We start from the raw sequence: 27,354 nt of genomic DNA on the forward strand, positions 1-27,354 counted from the left end.
CCCGCTTTCTTTTACTTTATAATTTTGTCTCTCAAGAAATAGGAAGTGTAATTCTGCCATCTGCGGCATTAATTTGAAATGTCTAATACATGAGCTAATCAAGCATGTTTATTTTTCCTCTTGTTGAGTTGTAGGCTTTAACATTCGCGAGGAAATGCGCACCCCGTAGTTAATGAACGAAGCTGAAATGAGCTTTCATAACTGTGAAGTGAAATCACAGAAAACGCAGAGCACATATCCTCCATCTCTTTTGCTCATAAGGTTCCAGCAACAGATAATTTGATTTTTCTCCAAATGGCATCAAGTATAGGTGTTACGATAGTAGGGAAGGGCCCACTGGCAGACAGCGTGATGTTGTGAGACCGTTTGATAGACAACAGCACAGCAGGAGAAAAGAAGAGAGGAAGTGGGATTCAGGACTACAGAACCAAGAGACACTTTCTCTTTCACTCTCTTGCTCCCAACTGCTCCCAGTGCCAGAGACACGGGCCGCTGCACAGACAGATGGCGAGGAGGTGTGTGCGTGCGTGTGCGTGTATGCGAACGGTGGGTGGTGACGACATTCGGCTTTGTACGAGTGTGAGAGATGGAGCGGGAGAAATATAAGGGGGGGGGGGGGGGAACATGATGAAGAGGAAAACACTGCAGAGGTGTGTGTGTGTGTGTGAGCGGTGAGTTCCTCATGCAGGCATTAATCCATGTGCTCTTTTTTTTTTTCTTTTTTTTTTTTTTTTTTATTCCACATCCAAATAGCTTGTGTACTTCATTACGGCAGCAATAAAAGTTAATTTGTGCTGTCACTTTGCGTTCACCCCTCATACTGCGCAGGGAAGACGTTGCAAGTAAGGGACCTCTCCTGATGACGAGTCACACCTAATAGAAGAACTGTGGGAGTGTGGAGGACGTAGGTCGAAAGATTCTGTATTGACAGACTGCCATCTACTGGATTTTATTGTAATTTCAATAAATACTATATCTTCACCACAACTCCCCTTGCATAGAGTATATGAATACATGTACTTCCATTCAGTAACTGTGATTGACTGTAATTCAGTAAGCTTTATACGCATATCTAAAACTTGAACAATGGAATACAAACAGATAATTTACTCTGAATGGTTGTTATACATGTTGTCTTTTTGGTCTCAAGAGAAAATAAGCATTTATCTTTTTCATTATACAGTTTTGTATACAGGGTTAAGAAATATACCAGAGTATTTTGAAAAGAATGTAAATAAAATCCACAGTCTTAAATTAATGAAATGTCTAGTTTGTTAAATTAGTTAAATTTGCACATGTATATGTATTCTTAGATGATGTTATGTCGACCTGCAGTTTTTTGAGCAAGAGTAGAAACTTTGTTTCAGGAGTAAAAATCATGTAAGAGTCCCTTGGTATATAGCATCAAATTCATGAGACTACAGCAAACCGTAGCGAATGGAAGCCAATCACTAAAATGACAGAGGTGAATCACACTGCCTCACAGGGAGTCATTTAGTCGACTCTTGGAGGGCAAATGGTGATGCACAGCACCATCTTGTGGTTATATTAAACAGAGTGAAAGTTGACATTGCACCACATAGGGCTGAAAAATACAGTAAGTGAGATAAATTAAATAAATCTGAGGCTGCTATAATTTGACAGTTCATACTGCAGAAACAGCCCGGCCTTAAAAGTTCCTTAAACTAAAGGAGATGTACTCTTTCATTCCTTTTGAGGATTGTAATCAGTAAGTATGCACAGGTTTTAATTGGATGGATCATAACGCTTGCTTCTACCATGATGACATTTGTCATAAATGTTTGCGCTAAGATATGAAATGAGAAACGATGTAATTAATCATGTCCAGTAGCAATAACGAATGCTACTTTTGCTCCATTAGCGTGTGTTCTTTTTGTGTATGCCTGCATGCACATGCACTCGCAATTGTGTGCTTGAGAGTGAGATTATATATTTCAAAAGGCACCAGAAACATTACCTGTCACACGACTAATGAGCCGCCGGTGTGCCGTTAACGGTCATGAAATATGCACCAGACTTAAATACCTCATACATAGTGCCTTGAGACAAATCCGTGCATTTCATTAAACACACGCGGCAGCTGCAAAATTATTCCTCCTTTGCGGGGAAAATAAAATTAATTTTCTATGCTTGTTTCCTCATAATCACAATAGCAACATACTGTTAAAGAATTAGCGGTTTTATTGCAGCAAATTGGGGGAAGGCTGTACAATTGGACACACAACACATCCCCTGAATAACTCTGCTGATTCAAAGTCACAGAGCACACACTGTAGAAGAATGTACTGCATTTAAGTAGTTAATTTGGAGGTTATCATAGGTTGTCACTAATCATTTAATATTGTCCTTTTTTTTTGTATTTTACTGATCTACTATGGCCAGTACTTCAATCTCTAATCCTGTCTGTTTGTGGCTTAGTAGAGATTCACCCTGGGAAACCGCTAGTTGCTATCTGACATGAAACAGATTTGATCCATTTTCCAGAGCATATCTGTCTTTTTCAGACAGGCGGTTTTCAAAAGAAATATGTCAGCAGTCTGGGGATTATGCTTTTTTGCTAATCACCAAAAGACCCAACCTGCCCGACATTTCTTTGGTTTGACAATACAGTGTGTCGAGCAAAAGTCCTTACCCATTTAGATGCTTATTTTGATCTTCTTTTATTCTCATTGTGTTGGTACAATCAGATGTATTAACCATTAACTTCATGCTCCGCTGAGTTACATAATTATCTTACGCAAATGAAAAGTGATTTAGCAGAAGGAAAAGAAAAAAAAAAAAAAGATGGACTCATTTCGCAACCTTGCTCTACTGATGTTGAGCGAATAGACTCATCATCATTCATCCAGTTTTCTCTTCTAAGAGTGAGCATGAGGAGTTGGCGCCGTTTACTCTGTTGGGGGATAAACCATCTATCAAAGCATCCTGGAGGTGAATATTGTGGTAAACATTTTCACTCTGTCTTGTCTCCTGAAAAAAAAAAAAAGCCCCAAAACACACTCAAGTCCATGTGTTCACTGAGGAAAAGTATAAAATTATGTTATTGGAATACGTGTAAGGTATTGGCTGCATTGTACACATGTTTGAAGAGTTTTCTTGCCCTGACTCAAGCCTCACAGGCAATTCTTACTCCCTTTGCGTGTGTGTGTGTGTGTGTTTTTCTAACTGGCTGCTGTTGAGCGCACTCAAGTGTAAGCACACAACATGTGGGATGAGTGTGATGGATTCCTGGTATCGTTGGTAGTTATTTGTGGTGTGCTTATAACCACAATTCCCCAGCCACAGCTTATTGCAGGGTGAAGCTGAGCGAGATATACTCTGAAGCTGGCATAAAGCCACTGGACTTTGTAATAATTCATCGGCCAAAAAGCCCTCCATGTACTCACTGTACAATATTTATACCCCGCTGAATGTATTTTCTCAGCTACATCATCGCACAGGCCCAGGGCAGGGATTTTCTCCTCAGAGAGCAGGCTTTAATATTTCAGACTTTAGTTAAATATGGGAAACAATCCCATGAATTTCTCCCATGATCACATTTTGTCTGCTTAGAATGATGTATGTGGGTTCCTGCCTGTTTCTGTTTTTAAACTTGTGTTTTTATTGCTTGAATGTAATCCTGTGTTTATATTTTAAACTATCTAGTTTATTAATCTGGCTGCCAGACTTCATTAGACATGACTTTAGGGATGCAAACAATAATCTGGGTGCCTCTACAATGAAAGTACTATTTTTTTTTAATCTATCTTATATTATTTATATCTATTATATTATCTGTCACTATCTTATTAGCATGTCCTGATAGTCTATTTTATTCTATCTGCTTTACCCAACCTAATCCTTTAATCAACCTAATACCCAACCCAATCCAGTCTCAGACTCTCAGTGGAGTTTATGTCTGTTGTTTGTCTGGTTTCTTCTCGGTTCCTTTCTTCTTCTTCTTCTTTCTTTTTTTTGTCTTTGTGTTGTTTCATTACTAATTTATATTCTCCTTCCTCAGAGAGGCTTCACATAAAATGTGAATGTTGCAAAATATGTTTTAATCCACTGCAGAGGAGAGTTAATAAAAAAGTTTATTGATTTATCACATTGATGCTGATTATAGTGCCATATAATCAGTGCAATCCATTTGATGAAATGCAAATGTAAAACGCTACAATATCACAAACAGATTGTTAGGTAATCATGAAACACTAACAACTTAATTAATATAACTTTGAGCTTTTAATACTAATAATAATTTGATACAGTTCACCTTATCAATATTAAATATGTTTTGGCTGTGAATCCCAGACAGTTATGACACATCTCTCATCTCTCAGTAACACCAGAACTGATGGAAGTTAAAGGACTGTATCTTTGATTTTTTAAAAATTATTATTTATACAAGAAGTACAAAGTAACTAAAAAGTTTGAACACTCACTTAGGCAACTATGCTGATGACTCACTACTTTGTACGTGTGGCATGTGTTTAATTGTACTTGGTCAAATTTCACACCATAATTTGGTCTTTGTCCCATTGAGTCTAGTAACTCATTAAATACAACAGTAATTCAACTTTTGTACAAGAAAAAGAGTCTTTTTCCCAAAAGGCAAGAACTCTGTTACTGAATAATATCTTTTTAAACAAAGTTACAGAAAACTTTTGAAAAAGTGACAAAAGAAGTGATAACAAATTAATGAGGTGAGCTGACTTTTAAAACATTTCAAAATTTCACGTCTGACAGTATCACTAATCCTCATTTATATATATAATAAAGTAAAATGTGTGTTTGTATTGTAAGTGACTCAAAGAGGGGTGCATGGAAAAATATACAATTATTTCAAAAGAATCCCATGTAAATGAAAATTTTGATTTATATACATGCTTACATCCTCCACAAAATGATTATATTCTTTTAATTTCATTCACAAAATCAAAAGCTAAAACCTAATTAAACAACACCATACTTTGGTTCGGTTTCCATTGAAAATGATGTTCCAATTTATTCTGCAAGCAGCTTTTCTCATATTAAAAGCTTAGAGTGAAGACTAAATTTTATGCAATTAAGCTTTTTCCCTCCAATAAGTCAGATTAAAACCTAACTTAATTAGCAAACAAACACAAATGTTGAATTTAATATGGAAAACCTTGTCTGAGGAAAACAGCTGCCCTATGGACTGTGTGGTTTGTAAAATTTGAAATAATACTCACCAAGAATCGAGGCTTCTCTTTTGGGTTCATGCAGGTGCCAACATGCTGCCCGATGCTGCAGTTTTACCTCACCGACACACCAATGAAATTAATGCCCCCTTTGCCCCCACCTAGGAGATGAGAAAAATATTTTAGTCTCATACAGTTGAGCAGAAAACTTAAGACAAAGCTTGATTTTAGCAGAAATTGTAAAAAAAAATGCACAATTAACAATCCAAACTGAAATACAACCTTTACCATTCTGTCAATAATAGCATCAAAATATGCTAGTGTTGATACACTGTGTTGCCTGAGAGGCTTAGTCCATTATTTAAAAGCAAAATAAATTAGGGGATAAAATGCATTACTAATATTAGTATGTTTTTCACAGACTATTTTCAATAATGCATCTATTTATTTACTGTGGCAGAGAGCAAAGCAAAATGATATTTAAGGGAGAAACCAGAAACATGTCAGGTATGATATCTCCACTTTATCATATTTTTTTCTGCTGTCTGTCAAGCAACCAGCATGTCTTTTAACCTCCTTTTGATGTTGCACAGAATCTGACAAAAAGACACTCGAAAGTGAAAATAAGAAGACCAAAGCTGTAAAATGTAACTCTACAAACTCATCACTAGCACACTTCAGGGTCAATTTCAGTTGACTGTAGTTCCCGTAATGTTTCAGTGAAAGGTAAGACATACCCATTCTGTTTGTGTGAACTCACAGAAATTTTGAGCATGACCATACAGTAATGGTTTTTTTCCACTTGTGCAGACTCTTGCTGGCTATAAAAGACTGAAATATTGTGGTGCCCTGAGGTGAAATCCTAGCTCAAAATAATCATCCAAGGTCAATCTAAAAGACACCACTTTGCATCTCGGTGGCATCCCCTTAGTGTTATTAGAAAAATATCTCTACTGTTCTTCAACTTGCAAGACTGCATTTGCATAGAATTAACCTCTCAAAAGACACATTAAAGACAGGCCTAAATCTGACATGCCTTTGGAATAGCTTATGTGCATTTGCATACCGTTTGCCTCCTGTGCAGGTGATAAAGGTGTTTTTAAGCCTGGATTACAGTATTTGATTTTGTGGGTGTGTGTGTGTTTGCATGTGTGTGTGTAAGAGTAGGTGTGTGTGTGGAATGAATATAAACTTAGCTGTGTACCTGAATATATGCAACCTGGAATCAGTTTTAACTGTTTTGGCATGCCTCCCCATTGCCAGCAGGTCCAAAGAGAAGTGTGTGCTGCGCCTGACTGCCACGTTACTCATGTGACCTCATGAAAGTACAAGTCCCTTCAAGCGGTATAATAAATCATAGGAGCCAGGGCTGGCCCACAACACATGCTTACATGCACACACACACACACACACACACTTATTCTGTGGCTATAAAACAATGTGTCAAATTTATGAAAAATGGAAACGCAGTCATATGAGGTACCCTGACCCTTCGAGGCAACAGGATGGACTAGTGGTCAGTTAGATCGTCCCACACATGCCACTAAAAAGCTCACTCTTAACTCGACATGTATGGATGGCCATTGAAGTATCCTTGAACACAGGATTTAACCTCAACTTATTCTAAAAAAGAACCCAATGAATATGTGCCTTAAACAGAAAACAGAGTATAAAATTACATTTAAAATATACTGCATACAGTGTATATTTTGTCTGTCTTAACATTAAAAGCCATCAATACAGGAGAAATGCATTGTGGTTTGTTTTTTTCCTCATTATAACTGGTCTTTTCTGTGAAAAGACGGCTTTTTTACTGTTAAATGATCGCTTCTCATTTATTATAAGCAGTTTTGGGAAGACGACTTTGGAAAGTTTTTTGGCTGCCAGCCTCATTGAACCTATTCTAAACCAGGTCACCTGCTACTGCTGTGAATTCTTCTTTATATAACACAACTCCATCTGACAGCTGTAAGGCACCTACGTATCTATCGTTCTCAGTAAAAAAGCACTATAACATCATTTAACAAATATCTTAAGACTTTCTATCTGGGTAAAAAAACAGCAGATTCTGTTTAAATTTAATGCTTAAATGGTTTGCTGAACAGGACATTCAAATGGCCTCCGACAATGAGATAGTTAGATAGACAATTTTGCTGCTGTCCTTTGCAATACTTCAGACACAAAGTTAGTCTAACTCCCTTGTCTGTATTTAACTTTCCACTGAAGCTACATTTGTCGCTGTCATCTTTAATTTGAATCATTTCACCACCTGAGCCTCTGACAATTTTTTGCAAATTTTAACAGTAATTGCCACAGGGGACGGAGGACATCATGTGTGTGACATGCTCTGAGTGAAAAGCATCATTACCTCCTAGCACCTCCACTTACCTATTTAACACACTTGGTGCATATATTTGAGACCACCGGTAAGAGAAAAAAAGAAATAATAGCGAGAGCGATGCCCCAAAAAACTAGACACGTGGTTGGAACAGGGAAACAGCTCTGCCATAATTTGATTCCAAAATAGCACACTGCAAAAGTTTCAGTGCAGGTGCATTTGATAAGTTCATTGGGAGTCCTATGGACCTGTAGAAGAATGTTCCGGTGTTTGCTGGTCTCTGCCCAGGGAACAGTAACTCGCAGCAACAAAAATGCTCCAATTACAGCTGCATCCGCAAGTCCTCTGGGGCAAACCACGGCACAAGTCATTGATCTGAAAAACAGCACTGTGATAGAGTGTAACTTCACTCTGGTTCAGTGGGGACATGAGCTGTACTTTTAATTACCCCAACAAGAACATTATGATGGTGATAATGCTGAGGTAGCACTAGAAGTACTGTAATTTATTTAATTTGAGATATGTTGATTTATTGCAGTAAAGTTCTTGCAGTTATGTGTTTCTGTGAGCACAAAATAAACATGACAACACAATGCAAATGGTAATATTACCTTCTCGTGACTATATTATTTGGGTAAATCATTCTAGGTTTTTCATGTTACGCAGAATTTAAGTCTAGATTCAGTGTGTTTTCATTTGGGTCACGCGCCATAACAAGCGTATTGCTGATTTTTGTCAGGGAGCCTCTCATTGTAGTCCCCATGTGTTTACTCAGGCCTCTACAATGTGCTAAAAGCATCTGTCAGTCCTGTGTCTAAATGCTGTGAGAATTGTGAGTGGATGCGTCATTTATGCATCCTAATGTGAAAACAGATCTCTAAAAACAGTTAAGCAGCAGCAGCAGCAGCAGCAGCAGCAGCAGTAGAGATTCCTGTACTCCAGAGGGCACCATTAGCATGCTTTATGTGTGTCATCATGTTGTATAGAGAAATACTAGATTCTTCCTTTCTTTCAAGCAATTAAAGCAGCATCAATACTGCTCTGTGAACGCCCATGAGAAAAATGCCAGTCTCATTTTCAAAAAATGTGATTAGGACAACCTCTAAGCTGAAAAAAGGTGTTCACAGCCCAGTGATTTATAAAACATCAAGCCTGGTTTGAAAAAAATCAAACTTAACTTGTTTGCCAAGCTCAAGTATTATTTCATATATCCAATAATAAAAGTCAGACAGTCAAGAAACCAATTTACTGTGACTGAGCAATGGATCATGTGCAGACGTTTACTCCATCTATACATCCATCTATACTAACAAGATTCAGTTGTTTGACCCTTGATTTGATTTGTCTTGGTCGACATTTAGTAGATGCATTGGCATTTGAATGCTGAAAACAGGACTTCGGTCACTGGCGATTGTCATAGATGGAGTATTTTATTAAATAATACAATTTTAGGAATCTGGGTCTTACCTGCTTGGAATAATCTGTTGCAATTGCTGCCTCGGACTAGAGTGATGAAAGAAGAGAACTCCTCAGAATCTCCCTGGAGGGAAAGAGATAGAGAGGTCAGGATGTCTCATGCTCAAGTGTATCGCATCGTCTACCATTCACAAAGAAACATTTAAATCACTGTAGAGCAATGTTAAGTTTGCGTACATATTCATACATCGAGATGTGTATCGGGATGTGCATAAACTAGACGTACACTGTAGCCGCTATGCACTGCTGTGTTATCAGTGCAGTCCCATTAGGTTTGTAAACATGCTTCATGTACTTTGAGGAGGTGATTTTCCGTTTAGCATAATGAGAGCTGCTAAAAATAAACTCCTGCATGAACACTGACAGTGTCTCCAGCACATACTGAAGACAGGATAGTAGGCTTTTGGGATAGGTTTGCTTATGACTGCTTGTAAGTAATAATTTCTGACAGAGACTCTCTCTTATGCGCCCTTAGTTGTGTGCAAGAAAGCGTGAAAATGCGCCTGACCTACACACAACACACATTGATACATATACACGCCCAGTGATAACCATACATCGCACATAGATGGAAACTTAATTGATTTTGTCAACTGCTGTGTTCAGATTGATGACTGGAAAATAATAGGGTGGCAAGGGACCCTGAATGATGTGCAAGGAGCTTAGATGTCCTCCTCAGTCTTGAAAACATACACACATAGACACACTTTGACAAACACATACACACACACGTCAATATTAACAGTCTCCCGTGTTTGCTTCACAAATTGCTAACGCCAAGCTAGCCTCGGCAGCGGAAGTGAAACACAGGCTCCAGATTACTTGACTGTCCTCACACGTCACAGCGGCTCCGGTGATTGACAGATCCCTTCCTCTATTTGTCTTGCATGACAATGACACAGATAATTAGATGTTGGACACCGTGGCACACGCTGCCTCTCCTATCTGCTGCCCCTATGCAATGTTCTGCATCTTCAAAGCACTACAAATGTGGATCTAGCTTGACTTTTTCCTGTAATCCTGCTTCACATTTTTTTTTGTTTGTTTTTTTTTTTTCTTTTTTCTTTGCCAAAGCACTTGATATGCAAAAATCATGTTTACTTTTGAGATCAAAGTTTCTTTTCTCCCTCCCCCTCTTCATTTTCCCCATCTAAAAATGGACTTCTTTCATTATGCAAGCCAACAAAGAGCAGCGTCTGCTCAGGCAGCCCATTCCAAGCATGCTGATTAATTAGCTTGTATAATTAGCTTAATGATTTAGAGAAACATGGCCATGGCCACCCAAGAAGCTATGCTAATGGACCCCTGTCTATAGCAATTAAAATGCCCATAACTTAACAATGGTGGCTTAGAAGTCCAGATAACTGCTGAGAAAAAAGTAGGTGGTGCAGTAATCGATGTAGCATCATATTGCCGGAGTTGTGCTAATGAGCACTGTTGTACTTTACCACATTGTGATTGTGTTGCAAGTCATGTGTTTGTATTGACTAATATTTTCCAGAAGTACAGACACCACTGGAAGACTGAGAACTAATGAAGTGTTCTCATTTCTCACTATGACGATTAGCTTTGGCGCTGGCGGCACGCTTGGTGCACGTAGGCTTCAAATTAGACTTGAAATGTGATGTAAGATGCTGAAAGTGTGAAACCTGCTTTTAGTGTCACAAGGAGCAAATGTATCTTCCATCTATCTTATTATGCCATTCCAGTTATGTTAACTCCTTTTCTGTGTGAGCACATACTGTAAAGTGCATGAGTTAAGACGTAGTTGTGAACTTTACAATTTCCATTAAATGTGAGTCAAACCAGACAGTATCTCTGCTCTCTGACAGTAGCATCAGCATTCCTGGCTGCACTTGAGACATAAATCGCCCATTTATGACCTTCCCCTGAACAGTAACCAACAGACACACTGCTTCAACTCATAAAACCACCAGAATGTTGAGGTGGAGGTGAAGATATTACTTATCTATACACAACTTCCAAAATGCCAGTCAAGAGGGAGCAGTTAGAGAAAATCTAATCCTTATTTGTTTATTTTTAGTACCCTGATTGAATGGTGGAAAGATCACAGCCAGTCATAAATGACTGGTAATTTACTACACACTTAGCTGCTGACAAAGCATAGGAATTATGGCACCATCAGGCTTGTACAAACAGCACAGGAAATGGACTGTAGTATGGAGGGTTAGTTCAGTTTTATTGCAAGACCACTGTAAAACCAGCTTCAGGCATGTGACAAAAAGTGCCAGCCTAATGCTTAATACAGCAATGTCAACTAAAATACAATCCACCTCCAAATAGAGCTGAGTATGGAATATTAAGTACTAGTTGGGGAGGCACTTAAGTGTTCCATCACGTGTTTTTGAAGTAGTACTGTGACAAATTAGTACCTAACTTGAATATCAATTATCTAATTGCTACCCGATTATACATATCATACTGACTCAATCCAATATTCTTTATGACAAAACCATCAATCAAATATTTCATTAAGGGTAGTTGCTACTGTATTGCTGGATTTTTTTAAAAATATATATTTTTTGGCCATGGGGGGGCAGCAGAAACAAGCTGTACAACAACATTGTCTTATCACCATATGAAGTTGATATGGTGAACCTTTTTAGCAAGCAATTTCCAATTTAAACACCCAACAGACACAGGTGACACATTAGTGATCATTCAGAGTCATGTTTCTGGCTGATTGGCTGATTGAAGTCCAATATTCACTCTCCTTATAGTTCTGTTTTGGTCTTCAACAACTCCTAAATGAAATGTAGCTTTTCAACTGCTAAGTGCTCCACTATGTTCACTAGTTAGCTGCTAACTTTGTTTGTGTGTTGTTTGGTGCTGGGCAGGTAGCGTACACTGATTTTCTCAGAGCTTCCTCACTGAAAACCACTATCTGTTGTGGCCTTAATCAAGGCTGATGAGAGTAGTGAGAGTGAACTAAGACAGTAAACTTGGGGGCTATAAACCTTAAACAATGAACTGAAACACACAGAAATGCTCTGTGGAACTGAGGGGAGCTGCAAAGTCAGGTGATAATATGCTGTCTGACCCATTTTAATATAAAAATATCAATTAGAACAGCTTTAACACTGCTAGTTACACATTGCTTAATTAAACCTTATATATTGGTATACTTTACTACACATTTTAGTGAAACGGTTTGAAACACTGTAATGGAGGAATAGACTTCCTTTCAGCACTGACACAACATGGCATGGAAAACAATGAGGCTCCCATCCGTTCAATAATTTCTAAGAACAGGTGCTAAGAGGCAAAACAAAACTCTTAAGGCAGCAACTCTTATATTATGCAGAAGCTAAGTATGGATCAGCTGCTAGACTGGCTTCACCTTGTTACTTATTTTACTACCTCGCTCTGGTTAAGTATATACTTTCTCAGACTTAAACAGCCTTGCCATTCCAAAACTGATAACTAAATTGTGCTTGCCATTCCCAAATTGTTTCAGCAGTCCCAATAGATTCCATATGCCATCTCTCTGAAAGCCTCTTTAATGGAACGGTGTAAGGCAAATGTGTCATTAGGATTCGCAGCACTCCCAAACACACTAATTGCCATGCAGACTTGACAACAGCCTGTTTGTGTCTGTCTGCATGTTGCCAGCAGGTGCGATGCTATTCACTTGTGCGAACTGAACATCACAGTCCCAAGTTTGACACCATTGTGTCAAAAACTCTGTGCTCAGCTCGTCAGCTCTGGTGCGCTGTGCCCAAACAAGCCAGCTAAAAATGAGCATTTGTGAAGTGATGCCTTTTGCTTCCCCCTTTCTCTCTCTCTCTCTCTCTCTCTCTCTCTCTGTATACCCACAGCTGCCTCAGTGGCAAAGGGTAGCATCACTGTCAGACGTAGATGGAATTAGTTATATCATACATCATATGCCAATTCAGAATTGGCGTCATGCAACAAAAAAAAAAAAAGAAGCTTTGGGAAAATTTCAAACACATTTGCATAGGTTTGTAGTAGTCAGGCTGATGTTGACGGGGTATCACATTTGCTATGTGAGCAGTCTCAGTGAGAAATGTACCCATCCAAACTCCAAAGATGCAAATTCTAAAAACCACTTCATAAGGCAGCAACACTTATTTATTAGTTATGTGCATATTTGGTGTGAAATGGACATGTTTTGGTGCTTTATTGTTAAAATTGGCCAACTCCTCTCCTTCACGAATAGCCTTATTTTTATCCACATTTAAGTTCTGTCCTTTGCATACAAATAATAATTTGATTTTGAGGCTGTCCATCTTTCTCCTAGAATGAAGAATGTGGAAAGCTGCTGTGGTGGTGGTGGTGAAGAATAGGTGAGTACAGACTTAATTTTTTTGGTACGGTACCTTCCACTCGTCTGCAATCAAAGCCCTCTTATCAGCAGAGTTTTCCGTCTGAAAACTTTCCATCATGCTGAAATTGCTCCTCCCCAAAGGCTATCATAATCTGCTCAGCATGCATAATGTTAATCGTTCAAATATCACATCAACACAACAGGATAAGCATGCTGTCAGTGCAAAGAGGGGAGTGAGTGAGATAACGCGTAGTAGACAGAAAGCGAGAGGCGCTTCAGTGGAAAAGAAGCGGCTAAGCAATGAAGGATGAAGAGATGGAGAGGGTAAAGGGTGAGAGATCAGATGAGATGATGAAACTGAGTATGAAACAGGAAGATGCAGCGAGGAAGAACGGGAAGAGGAAAAACACATTAAGGCTAAAGTGGGAGAATTAGATAAAGAGAAGGAGAGAGGAAGAGAAAGGGAAGGAGGGTAGTTCCATCTGCCTTTGGCGCTCTTAGGAAACTCTATGCCACTATATTCTGTCTCTTTTCCAGTCATCTTTGGAGAAGATGATAGCATTGATCATGTTCTTAAAAGACCGCTTTTCCTGTCACCGTATCACCTCACGTCATTAGGATGACTGGTTGAGTTGCCTTAAAAGGTTTCTCTTATGTCTGGCAAAGGCTGCAAGCTGTTAGATTGCCCCCCACATTCTTGCCTCCCTTCATTTGGTGAGACTGCTGACAAACCTAAGAACGCTTAAGTGTCCGTCATATTGATTTTCAGCGATGGGCACTGTTTTTAGATCAGATTTAATGAAAGAAGGGCAAAGTCAGTGAATGATATCTACTCAAAACTGTATTGAATTGTGACCCATCCAAAGGCAGGGGGCATATTCACGTGGATTGAGACTCTTTGTAATTGGAAACACATGTTCATCAATCAACACCTGGTAATTCCATCACGTTCATCGCCTCTTTGACAGATACTCTATTTCTATTGTCCTGATGCATTACTTCTTCGAAGCTCACACCCCCAGGTTTCCCTAAGGAGTGCCCATCTCAAATCTCATGAGTACTGGGTGGATGAATGAAGTAAATAGATTTTGTTCTCCAGAACGCTCACATTTCCTCCACTATAAATCCACTTGTCGCCGCATAAATCTTTAGGAAGTTTAGGCCGCCCTGTGTCTCTGCTTATTAGCCAACCAGGGATCAATTTATCACCTTTGAGGACAAAGAATGGAGCCGTCGGGGGATTCTCTCTATCCCTTTGATTTATGGAGTTGGAAGAGAGTCAGGGCATTTTTGGGTCATGCAAATTCTTCTTGGCACGAGTGCCTGCCCCTCCTACCTCTTCTTTGTGGCTGGAGTGTGAATGAGAAGGTTTGCTTGTTCAAGTAAGTGGTAATGATGGAGCTGTATAGATGCACTGACCATCTATCAGAGGGGGTTATCCACTTTCACTGATGGCTGGAATTAGGTTTATTGGATTTGACTGAATATTCCTCAAACAGACTCTCAAATTCACACAAGCTAGACTGTTTTCATGTAATTCCAAGCTTTCACCACTAGTCTGTGCTATTGGTCTAGCGAATTCTTCCCCAGCTCTTTGTGACCCATTTTTTTCCCCCCATGCAATAAAGCTGCAAGAATGTGGCTGCCCCACCTCACCTGCGCTAAGTGTCTACCTCGTCTTGGCAAAGAACTACACTGCCAGGTTCCTGCTCTACACCTCCCTCATTTGTAATTGTCCTCATGTAAATGACGGGCTGGGGATAGGGGCTTGTGGGAAATGTATTTTCTTGTGAAGTAGAATTGGCTCTAGTGAGGTTGATGGAGTGTTGCTGGCTTTGCATAGTGGTTACAAGGCAGGTTTGAAACATTGCATCACGTATTGTTTGGCATACAAGTGTGAATCCATTGTGACTCAACCTCTTCTCATCAGACGCTATAAAAAGCAGGGAATGGGAAAAGGAGGCTCTGTTCGGATAACAAAATGAACTTTTATGTCTGGAAACGTATTATTTCTGTAAGTTGTGTGCGTGTACATTTACATGATTATGTGTGTGTTTGGACAACTGACAGAATATGGACTAAAATACAAAGTGTGCACACACATTTATATATCAATCTGTGTTTGGCAGCTTTTTCAGATATTAAAATTGAATTTTACAATGCCTTCTGTTTCATACGCATTTCATATCACCCTAAACTCCATCCTTTTTCCTTTTTTTTTTTTTTTTTTCTTTTGAGTGCGTCCTAACTACAAGCTGTGTGCAGGCTCCACTTCACAACTCACTCGCCACTGTCTTGGCTCTCGTCCACACTCATCCCTCCTCATAACAAATGAGCCCGCACCAGCCAGCAGATTTCTCCAACACCTACCAGTACCACCACATCTTTGTCATCTTCTCTCTCACGCTCTCTGTCTCCCTCTTGCTCTCACTTCCTATCCCTTTTCCTTTCACCACCTTGTTTGGGCACACTCTAGCCTTTCTTGTGGCAGAGAGCATAAGACTTGCCGTTTGCTGAGTGGGCAGCGGGGAGCGGAGGAGGAAAAGAAGAGAAATAGAAAGAAAGGCGCAGAAGGAGGAGGGAGGAAGAGAGTTATCTAACAGGATTAAAGGAGAACAACAGAATGGAGAGCACTTAAAATACTCATGACATGAGCCCTCTTGCAAAAAGGAGGGGATGAGTAACAATGGCTGAATCACTCTTGAGACTCTCTGTCTCTACACAATATGCTCACTCTCTCTCTCCAGCTTTCTCTCCGTTGCCACCTATGTCTCTCTTCCACCCTCCTTCCATCTTCCCCTTTCGGCCTCATTTTCACTTACTGGCCAGGGGATTTAATGGATCTCAAAGGAGTCATGTTAATAATGTGAGCGAGAGTGGCTTTAATTAACCAATAGAAGAGAGGTATTCAATTCAGATGGAATGACAAGGGTTTCCACCAGAATATACTGTAAGCCTCAGGTTGAGAAATGGGTGGGGGAGGGAACTCTAGAGGGAGAATGGGTGAAGATGAGTATGGGATGATGAGGAGAAACAGAGGTTCAAAGAGAGATATAAGGTTTCAGAAGCAGGGGAATAGAAGAAAATATTCAACAAAGCAAGACAAAATGAGGCAGATTTAGATGAAGATCTAAAGAGAGACAGAAACAGAGATTTGGCAAAAGGCAAAGCAATCCAATGTATAGCCGGGGGCTAGGTGGATAGATGATGAAGAATATGTCCTGTCAAGAATTGGGCTGGAACTGCTTGGCCCACTTCTGTCCCAAACCAGGGAGAGAAAGAGGAGGAGATAAAAAGGATTTTTACAGCAAGGCCAAACAAATTTCTTAGTCACCTTTACTGGTCTGTTACACACAAGTGTGTGTGTATTGAGATGTCGACAGCAAATAAGAACAAATATCCTTCCCCTCACCCCCGCCATACTGAAATCAGAAAGGTGGAACAACATGACAAATTTCCTCTGGGCGGATCGAACTTTCGGTAGAGAATAGCACTTCAAACGATCTGCGTGCCTCGCCAGCCTCCCTGCCCGTCTGACTCGCTAAGATAGCAGCCGTCTGGCAGCTCGGCCGAAAACACACTCACACACAGACGCACTGCTTTGCACACAGGTGTGGGAGCACACAGGATTTTGCATAAGTACACACAAACCTTCTTCTACCCAACTACCCATACATCATATCCCTCACCCAAAACACACACACACACACACACAGAGGCATCCTCCACCTTTTGTAAATGAAGACATGCCATATCTTTTGTCCAAACCTTGACAACTGCCTACATTTTTGAGTAGATTTGAATGCGGCAAACTTAATGTGTTTACACTTGCTATAAAAATATTCCACTTGGCGCATAATATCTGTGGATGAAGTCTCTGGAGCTGCCGCTGCCTCTCTTTTTATATCACATAACAAACATGTGATGGCAGTGGGAGAGAAACTCTCCAGCCTTTGTAAATAGGGCACCATTTGAATATTTTACACACGGCTTGTGCTTATTGAGCATTCATTCCTTTTGAATCACCGCTTCTTCTAAAATGGAGAGAGGAAAGTAAATACGCAAATGAAAGCAAAAATAAATAAGAGAGCAACCGTAAATTTCTATGCGTGTATGCACACACGGTGTATTCTGTCCTTCTCAGCAGGAGATATTGCGTCCTTGATGGTTATGTAAGAGACGAATTTTAATGATAGTAAGATCATGGCAGCACAAAATAATGACGACTTGGCCGCCTGGTAAATTGACTGAGAGATTTGGCTTTTGGTGCTGACTCTCCAAAGAGAGGACTTAAGGAGCTTCTGGGATTTGAAAGTTGAAAGATAAAGGCTCTGTTACACTGGGGATCTGTGAGTGCCTCAATTTTCAGCTCTGCGCCATGACAAGAATCATTAGGCTAGAAAGAAACCTGATGGAATAACTCAAAGGCATAATCGGTTGTTTACAATGGCAAGGCGATGGTGTACAAGGAGGGAGGAGATAGATAGAAACCTTCGCAGATGAAGGAGGGTTTAGAAAAAAACCTCTGGAGTGACCAGACGGCGCTCTGACATATTCTGAATCCTCGCTAACACACTACTGATGTGTGACAGCGAGGGACAGATGGGGAAAGCAGAGGGAGAAATAAATGTAAAGGAGGGGATAGAGGAATGGAGGAACAGGCTCGGGAAAAGGATATCTGAAGGGAAAAGCGGGAGAGGAGAGTAGAATAAGAGGCAGACAGGTTGAGTTTGCTCAGGTGCCCTTTAGCAAGGCACTCTGACTGCTATGATGAAGCTGTTCAGTGGCAAACAGTACAGAGCTGGGCAGCTCCCAGGTGTAAAAGTGTAAATGAGTATGACCCTTTCTCTCTACAACTACTCCCAAGGCTGTTCCTGTAAATAAGAATGTGTTTTTAGTCAACAGCCTTATCCGATAAAGGATTTAGTGTTAAATAGAGCAACACTGAGAGAAATAGAGTGTAGGAACGACAGGGAACAAAATAAATCATTTAACTAAGGATGAGGAAAAGGATGAAGAAGCAACAAAGGATTGCTTTCGCTGGAAATACAGTTACCAACACGCATGTACATCAGAGCAGACATTAAGGTCAAGGACATCTCGCCTTCTATGTTTGCAGCCGATCTGAGACCTGTGACAGAGTGAGACGCATCACCGTACGCTCGGCGATGTCTGACGGAATACTAAAGAGAAAGTCACGTCACCGGGAGGAGGAAGAAAGTAAAGGAGGAAGGGAAGGAAGGCTGGAGGTGAGACAAAAAGCGTCAAGAGGCAGCGCCAGGATGGATGACGGAATATTAAAGTGTGGGATCTAACCTGAAAGTGGTACGGCGAGATAGAAACACAGACAGAGAAGGAGAGGCAGTCTAGAAGAGGGGATCCGGTGTGAGTGAATATTAGGGAGAGGGCTATTCACCGGGTGTTGATATGGATGGAGGCGGGAAGAGAGGGAAGAGAGGGGGTGTCGGGGAGGGAGGAGATGGTCTTAAAGTGAGGAGAGTGTGCAAAAGCGAGATAGGGGTTCTTACTCTCCTCTGGGAAGCTCTGAAAAAAAAAATGAGAAAGACAGGTGAGATAGAGTAAGAGTGAATGGGTGAGAATGGCAAGCAGAGTTAGAGAAATGTGGGATAAAAAAGAAGGGGGAGAGCAGAAGAAAAATTTTGGAAGGAGAGCGGAGATAAAAATAGAGAAGGAGACAGAAGGAGGAGACATTCCGAACAAGTCCAAACTATCGCGCCAGAACACACTTATCTCCCAAAGTGCAGACAGTACATTATCACCACTGGCACTAAAAACAGCCTGAATCATCAATAAATGAAATCCGGCACAGGTAAACACGACGTTGTGTTTCAAGCACAGAGGTATCGGCGCTGACAAAGGGAATGTGATGGTGAGAGGATACGGCGGTGCAGACGATTTCTCATTATCTGCTGCGCGTCAGTTATTAACGCGGTGTCCATTCGAACATCTAATTAATGCAGATAGCCAAATGCCAAACCTGATGAAATACCGTGATGAGGGATTAGCTGGAATAACAAACGCTCTGACCAGCATAACTTTGTCTCCCTGATTAGGTGGCAGAGAGAGGAAGGGAGAAACGTTTCTTGATCACTTAAGTCTCTCCCTCTTTTTCCCCCCCTCTTTCTCTTTCTCCCCCTACCTCCACTTCACTGTCCTTAATGAAGACTTTTTCCTTCTGCCATGTGCCCCCGTTCTCTTAGCTTCCCTCCCCTCAGTCGCTGAGTGCTGTCCTAATTCCATTCTGATAGATGGAGAGGGGAAGAGGCTCATTAAAAATGGCTTGTGCTGATTGTGCTGCTGCTGTGTTTTTTTTTTTCTTTTTCAGTCAAGAGGCAAGTGTGTATGGATTGTATCTGGTCAAGTTTTTTTTTCCCAGGTGCTGCTAGGGGGAGTAGTGGAGTGATTCAGCATGTGGTGTAAGGAGAGTTGTTATTTAGAGCATTTTACTGCAGTGTTTTTGCACCAAGGCTTTAGCCCCATGTTAACTTTAGATTATATTTCACAAAATGAGAAACAAGCCTGAGAAAACAAGGATATAGTGACTTAGATCAGGAGGAAAAAACCCAAAAACTAAGGCCAGATCGACAGTGCTAGAGATATCAAGTCTTGAGCAAGGTGAGGGTATATGTGGTATTTATTTCATGCTGACAGAACAATAGGTGAAGGGGAGTTATGGGAGGGAGATGAACCACAGCAGACAGTTCTACAACACACTGTTTTTCCTTCCTGGAGGCAAGTGTCCTCCAACAAACCAAATATAACTTAACTAAGAACCATTTTCATGGTGGAGAACATGCTGTTCTCACGTTGTTGGGAACGGAAGCATTTGCTGTTTAACAGAGAGCAGCGTGTTCTAAGATAGCTGGAGTGTTGACACAAGAGTCATCAGGGACTCTAAGTCAAGTCTGTAGATGAAGCGGCGTCTTAAAGGAATAGATTGACATTTTGGAAAACACACTTATTTGCCTTCTTTCTGAGAGTCAAATGAGAAGACGGAAAGCACTCATGTATTTGCATTAATATGAAGGTAGAGCTAGCAGGCAGTTAGCTTAGCTTAGCACAAAAAACTGGAAGCAGGGGGGAAACTGCTAGCATGGCTCTGTTCAAAGTTCAAAAATACACCTACCAGCACCTTTAAATTTCTGTAAAATCATGTAGTACTGATGACAGACAGGGTGACAGTGTATGGAAAAAAATGATATATGGAAATTATACAAACAGAAAAACGCCTGTCACTCATTATAAAGTAATGCCAGCTGTTAATCTGTCGAAGTATACTTGAAACCATAACCCTCTCCAGTGAAGAACACAGGGAGCTCCATGTTTCTGTAAAACCATCTGTATTTTGCAACCTTGTGACAAACGTAATTCCCACTCTGATTACTGACATATTGTAATCGCTTATTTCCAGTGTCACTGTCTATAAGTAACATGACAGGTATGGCTGTAAACGATGCTGGCATAGAGAGCGGTTTTGAGAAAATGTGAAATGGAATGGCCTAATCCTTTCTGTCAAGCATAAAACACTCCAGTTCAGATAAATTCTTCTGTTGTTCATCATCAGAATCACTGATGAGTTTTTCCTTGTATTACATTCTTAAGTCATTCTCATGTATGTAGTTAGATTAGCATAACAACAAATGTAACCAGTAAGTATAAACTGTGATAGCTCAGTTGAGATATGCTAACACAAAAATTGTAACATGAAATAATTCAGTATCTTCTGTTACAGTGAAATTCACCTTACTGATAGTGTTTGATTCTATGAAATATTCCAAAAAAGCATCCCTTGTTTGTGGAAATATACTATAAACTATTCAGAGGAATCCTTGTCTTGGTCGAGGACATTGCTGTAAGACACGCAGCAGACTTTAACACGAAGGTAAACAAATCAATTTTACAACTGGAAGTCCCCGCTTTTTTGAATTGTCAAAGCAATGAAAGGCATCTAGCTGAGTACCAAAGACACCACACAGTGTGCACACAAATTGCACAAGCAATAGTAGAAAGAAAACATATCCAAAGATGACCTAAAAGCATATGCAGACACTGACTGTAAAAGGACAGCAACTACTATATACACCTTAAATCTTAACAACAAATACGTTATGCCAGGAGGTTCATGTTCAGAAACTACTTCCAAGGCCAGTGCAGAATGAATCTAATTAGGAATAATGACTATTAAGGATTAATTATGAAAATTAAAACAAGACCCTGGAAAAACCGATGCACTATTTTCCTTACAGTAGATCTGTTTTGATAGTGGCAGTCATATAGTGGGGTGTCATTACTGTAAGTTCAGTGATTTCTCTGCATGATTGTGGATTGACATACAGTACAGGGAATATGAGGTCATTCTACAGCAGCACATTCCCTACTGAGATGCACTTTTCTCTCATCATGCTCCAATATTCAAAGACAATAATACCCCCCGCCTCACCGCTAAACTAAATAAATATCAGGATAAAGTCAAACGACTGCCTCCACAATCCATGAAAACATCAAAACAAGCCTTTGTGGGACTCGTGAAATGCGGAGTCATTAAAAGTCAAGTAAATTTCAGGGCTTAAACGAATGATTTACCGTCATTATCAATTAATCTGCTTGTTACTTTCATTATTATTAGATTAATCACTGGTCTCGGATATATCAGAAAATAGTGAAGAAAATGCCTGTCACAATTTCCCAAAGGTTAAATTAAAGTATTTAAATGGTTTGTTTTGTAAGTCCAACAGTCTAAAACATTAGTAATATCAGAAAATTTTGACATTTGAGAAGCTGGAACCAGTGAATACCTTTGCATATAAAAAACTGACTTTTAGAAACAGCATAGCAGGTTATGAATTAACCCTGGATTTTTATTTATTTATGTTTTAGGGGGGTTCAGAGTGTTACTTTGCTCTGTTGTATATGCAGTCTATCCCCCTCTACACCTTATTCACAGTTATAATCTGTATAAATAGCTTTCAGCTGCTGTGTCCTCCCACATGAGATCCAACACGCATAATACTCTTACACTTAAGGGCTCTGCAGCACAGACGTAATCTCACACATATCACTGCTGGGGACAAGCATCCCTTTATGCAAACAACAGGCCATGAGCTGCACGCATCTCTTAAATATGTACAGGATTGTAACCTACGGTACAGAGTCATGCAGTTTTAATGCACAGACACAGATGTTTACCCATATTCTAGTTACACTCTACACATGCCATTTATCAGTAGTGTAGGTGTGCCACCGTGCGCTCATGTAGTTAATTGAAAAGGCTATTTCAAATATTCATACGGCAGTTTCAGTTGTCTCCGTCATTTTGTTGCTAAAATTACCATCCTTTTGTTCATGGAAGTGTTTCAGTACATCATTTAAAGCTTCGCATCACTAAATTAAAGTGAAAATGTGAGAGGAGACGCATGAGAATTGTCTCTTCAGTGTCAGCTTGTCTTACTCAGAGTTTGGTTCTCTCTCACGCTCTGAAGATGACTGTTTCCTCCTTTTCTTTTTTTCCCTCTTAGCCCTCGCTGTGCACACAATGCTGCCAATTAGTTAATGGCGGACAGTGAGGCGAGAATCCAACCTATTTGCTTCAAACTTAATTTCTCCAATTTGCAATTCAAGGCTGCAAAGAAAGTGGGAAAGTACTCAACAAGCCCAACGTATATGTGATTATAGCTCAGTAAGTGACAGTGATGGGTAGCGTACTGTACATACTGTAACACTCACACATAACACATGCATTCATACATTTAAAAGCAAATGTTCCCGATTCACCAGCACTCGACTGCAGTATGTCTGTGAACGTGAGCAGAGCAGCAAAAGACAGCCGATGGCAGGATATATTTTAATTCGTGCCAGCTTTGATGCTTTTGTAGAGTTCACAGGGCCAAAACCATTTGGAGGCATAACATTTCTTCTTCTTTACAGTTTTGTAAACACACACACTTATCCACACAGAGAGCATTTATGTGTCGACATCACACAAACACATGTGCAAACACCTTTCCAAATCTGTGTTTTCCAGCACGATTACCATCGTAATCACCGCAACATCGATGTGCAAAGCTGGTTTATATGAAAAGTAAAGGCTTCATAAAGAAGTGGTGATGTTGTGTGCATGCATGGTTTGAAGGGGTTACAGGGGGTGTGTGATGATGAAGTGCTCAGAATGCATAGAGCATTACACACACATCAAACCTTCCCCACTAGCTTTTTACTTCATAGCTACTGTCATGCACAGTCCACAGATTTATCGATGACCCTTAATAAAACTGTAACATTTGATAAATTTGCTGAGTGGGAATGATCAGGGTGATAAATAAAGCATCTAGTAGACTACAGCTGTGGTGTACACTGTAATTGTAATAGTAATGGTGCAAGTCTGTGTGGGGATAGGGGCAAGCGGAGGCTGCAGAGTGAGCTGCATGCTCATTGCCAGGACTGGAGCCCTAGTTAACGGTGGTAATATATTCTTGGGCATCAAAGGCTCAAAGTTGAGAGTTTTAAAGGAGCTCGTCACTATTGATTTTGCACGAAGAGTAGCTTCCCAGGTTCATTATATGGGAGCTCTCAGCCCTTACTTGAGGCAGCGGGTCCAGTGCACAAACAACAGGGAGCTCGGGGTGAGCATTCTTTTGTTGTTTAGAACAAAAATTTGTTTCAATCATTTGCTGTTTTGCATTCACTGGCTATAAGTATGAGCCTAATGAATACTATCCGAATCACTTGAGTCCCTGGGGCTTTTTCACAATTAATACATATTTTAATTGAGCACAGAAAAATGGGACCATTTGGTGCTTAGCAGTAAGAAAAAGGAAAAAAAAAAAAGAGGATGGAGGCTAAGATGTAATTGCTGAGGTTTTCTCAGGCTTGTCTCTCAAGGAGAAACTGTTTTTCTGCTTGTAGCCTTTGAGTCTTCAGAATTGTCAAAACAGCTAAAAAATATGCATTTTCATGTGTTTTGTTTTGGTGCAGTTTGTGCTGTGTATGTGTAAGTGTCAAATTTAGTTGTGTGAGTATCCTATGGTGGAGTCATTCGGTGGGAGACTGCTTAAAACGGATGCATATTCATTCGGTTATTTTAGGTTGTTTTGGTCCACTTAGTGCAGTGGGAGAATATGAAAAGTATGAAAAGTTTGTAAACATGTATTAATTATGCGTGTGAGTTATACCGGCTGCATTACGTATCAAAACTTTCAGTTAATTCATTCAAACATCAGACGTAAATAGCACAGCAGAGCTCAGAATGTGCTTGAACAGATGGCCGATTGTTTATGGTGGACCTGGAGAGTATTAGACAGGCAAAAGTGTAAACATCAGTGTGGGCAATCAATATCTCATTAGGGTGTCTGCTTTAGTTCATGTTTTGTCGCTTTGCATTCTCCGCACACACTATCGGATCGGTAACTACAGCCATTTGGTTGGAAGGGTAATGCAGTACATGGCATAAGATACAGGAAAATGGACCTGCACTGATCTCTGCACGCCCTCCGCACACTTGCGCCGAGTCCATCATCCTGTGATATGATCGCCGCTTTGAAAAACATCCGAGCAGCACAACTTGTTCACACTCCTGAATGTCTAGCGATGCCGTCATACTTTTTAGCATATTTTTAGAGGGAGGGAATCAGAGACACAAGATAGCTAGTGGTGCTGTTTCTCTGGGAGATAATGCAGGATGAGCCTCAGGCATAGGAGGGCTGGAAAACTCCTCTTGTCACTTTAGATAAGAGGAAGGAAATGGGACTGGTTGCTGAGGGACCAGCTAAGTGCTTGTCGCTGTCCCTTTAGCTTTCCAACAGCAGGCCACTATAGTGCATCTGGACAGGCAGATGCCCATCTTGCCGCAATCACTTGTGTATGGGGTTCATTCCCAAATGGGTAGTTGGAGAGCAAGGTTGATGAAAGTGGGTGTAAAGTTTGCAGCTGAATTGTGCTTAAACTGTCACACTTTGAAAATGTTATCTCATGGAAGCGGCAGGGCGGAACAGTGGTTAGAGAGACTGTCCATCAACCACAATAGCCAGAGTAAAGCTCATACGTCAGCAGGCCACTGCCCTACTGAAGTGTCCTAGAGCAAGCACTCAAAGCAGTCTGTATATGTTCTCTAAAATGACCTGTGAGGTATGATCTTACATCCTTTTAGTAATTTAAAAAGAGCTGAAACAAACAGATCAGTCAAATATTTTGATAATCAGTTAATCATTCTTTTTATGTGTTATATTAACGTGACATATCTCTGGATTTTGAACTATTGGTCGAATAGAACAAGACATTTGAAGACCTCATGTACTTTTATTTGATTAGACAACATTCTATTGACACCTCTTCAACACATTAACTGGCAAATAGCCCAAATGAACACTTTTCCCCTCAGGAACTTCTGAATGCACACTGAAAATGCATTTTTATCCCCTTATGTTGATTATTGATTTTGCTCACTGGTGTTTGTTGTGCTGTTTTCAGTGATCCATATAAGAAAGCAGCTCAGAGGGATGTCTTTGTAAAAAATCGGTTGTGGAATACTTAAAAGGGATGTGATGCTTGTGTCTGACCACGCTCGATTGGTTTTGTCTTCGAAGACATGTTATTTACAAGCTAGTCTGCTTTAACTTATGGCAAAGACGAGGCCTAGGTCAACAACACTGTTATCACTACTAGTATGTATGTAAAGAATCATATCAGCTTTAATTACCGCTGCTTAAATCCAGAACAATTACAGCACATTTCATTATACAATTTAGCGCTTGCGATCCCATCCCATCACTTTCATTTTAACCACCGTAATCATCTTCCCACTGGGGATTTTGTCTCATGATGTAAATGCATCATGTTATTGTGAAATGGAGTGAAAGGTCCTCATCTACAGTCAGAAATAAAATTCATTGGTAAATAACTAGTGAAATGGCAGTGGCAATGTGAAATCACATTGAGTGTGTTTAACCTTGCGGGACACTAAAGGCTTTAGAGCAAGAGAAGAAGAGCTTCATTACAAACAAGTACCTGGTCCACTATTCTTTACTTATCTTTGACACCTTGCTCAGGGTATATTTTGTTTATGATACACCTTGACTGATAAATAACTGCACTCACACAGACATGTACAAGCACACAAACATCCCGCCCACCCACCTTCCTTCATTGGAAGGTCAGCTGCTATCCAAAATGTGTTTATTTTGAGGGTAATTGCATCAGATTGAACAGTGAAATACCGTCACCTCCTGTCGGTCCCTTGGAAGATTAGCACCAAGGCCATCAGCGGGATCGATCAATGCGCCGGCCGGCGGCTGCTTGAGGGATGGGAAGGTCAATGGCTGTGATATTACTCACGCTGGGGGAGATCTGTTGTCAGTGGCTTTAATTTTGAAGAGGCTAAATAATAGGGATAGTTTATGGACAAGGAAGGGCTAGATCGACATTAGCGATAAGACCACATGAGCACAGGAGATTAAGAGTGCTAGAAGTGTGGCTGCCAACCAAAGAAAATTTTTGAACTCTTCAACATGACAGTCGCTGAATTTTCTGGCATACGTGAGTCATTATACACAGGGTATTATCATTAACGTCTCTACGCACTGTGCATTATGCACTGATATTTTCATAAGCAGGCGCACATGATCCTCAGCTACCAGCTCACACACAGTAGGCCCTCCCTCTTCTCCTTCCCCTCATCTCAATGGAAGCTGCACACATTTTTTGTTTCCTTCTGTGCAGTTTTTTTTTTTTTTTTTTTAATGCTGAGCACATCCTCTGGCAGACTCAGATCATCAGAGAGAAGGAGCTGACTAATCTCAATCCTTAAATTTATTCATGTTCAATAAAAGCTATTCATCAGCTTAAACCCGCCTTTAAGTTCAAACTAAATTTGAACCACCTGGGAGAAATCTAAATGACTTGAAGGTAGCGTGGTTAAGCAGCTGGGGTGGAAGGAGTGTGAAAGGAGGAGAGAGAGGAGAGGCGGGAGAGAGCAAAGTGTCCCCCGAGCGTGAAGCTCTGCAAAGCCAGCAGGAGTGTGCATCTGTGAGCGCCTCTGTGTGTGTTTTGATCAA

The 27,354-nt window shown here is 40.4% G+C and overlaps 1 protein-coding gene across 9 annotated transcripts in view; it reads right to left on the reverse strand.

Annotated features, from left to right (window-relative positions):
- LOC137174637 (receptor-type tyrosine-protein phosphatase delta-like) overlaps positions 1–27,354 on the reverse strand; it is a 369,722-nt gene that overhangs the window by 220,656 nt on the left and 121,712 nt on the right. For all 9 annotated transcript variants that reach the window (XM_067580052.1, XM_067580050.1, XM_067580055.1 and 6 more), the window contains exons 5-6: positions 8,971–9,043; positions 5,217–5,326 (exon numbers count right to left, since the gene is read on the reverse strand). The gene's annotated coding sequence lies outside the window, so the exon portion shown is untranslated. The remainder of the gene's footprint in view (positions 1–5,216; positions 5,327–8,970; positions 9,044–27,354) is intronic.

This window comes from Thunnus thynnus, chromosome 22, assembly GCF_963924715.1.
Source record: "Thunnus thynnus chromosome 22, fThuThy2.1, whole genome shotgun sequence".
Lineage (NCBI taxonomy): Eukaryota > Metazoa > Chordata > Actinopteri > Scombriformes > Scombridae > Thunnus > Thunnus thynnus.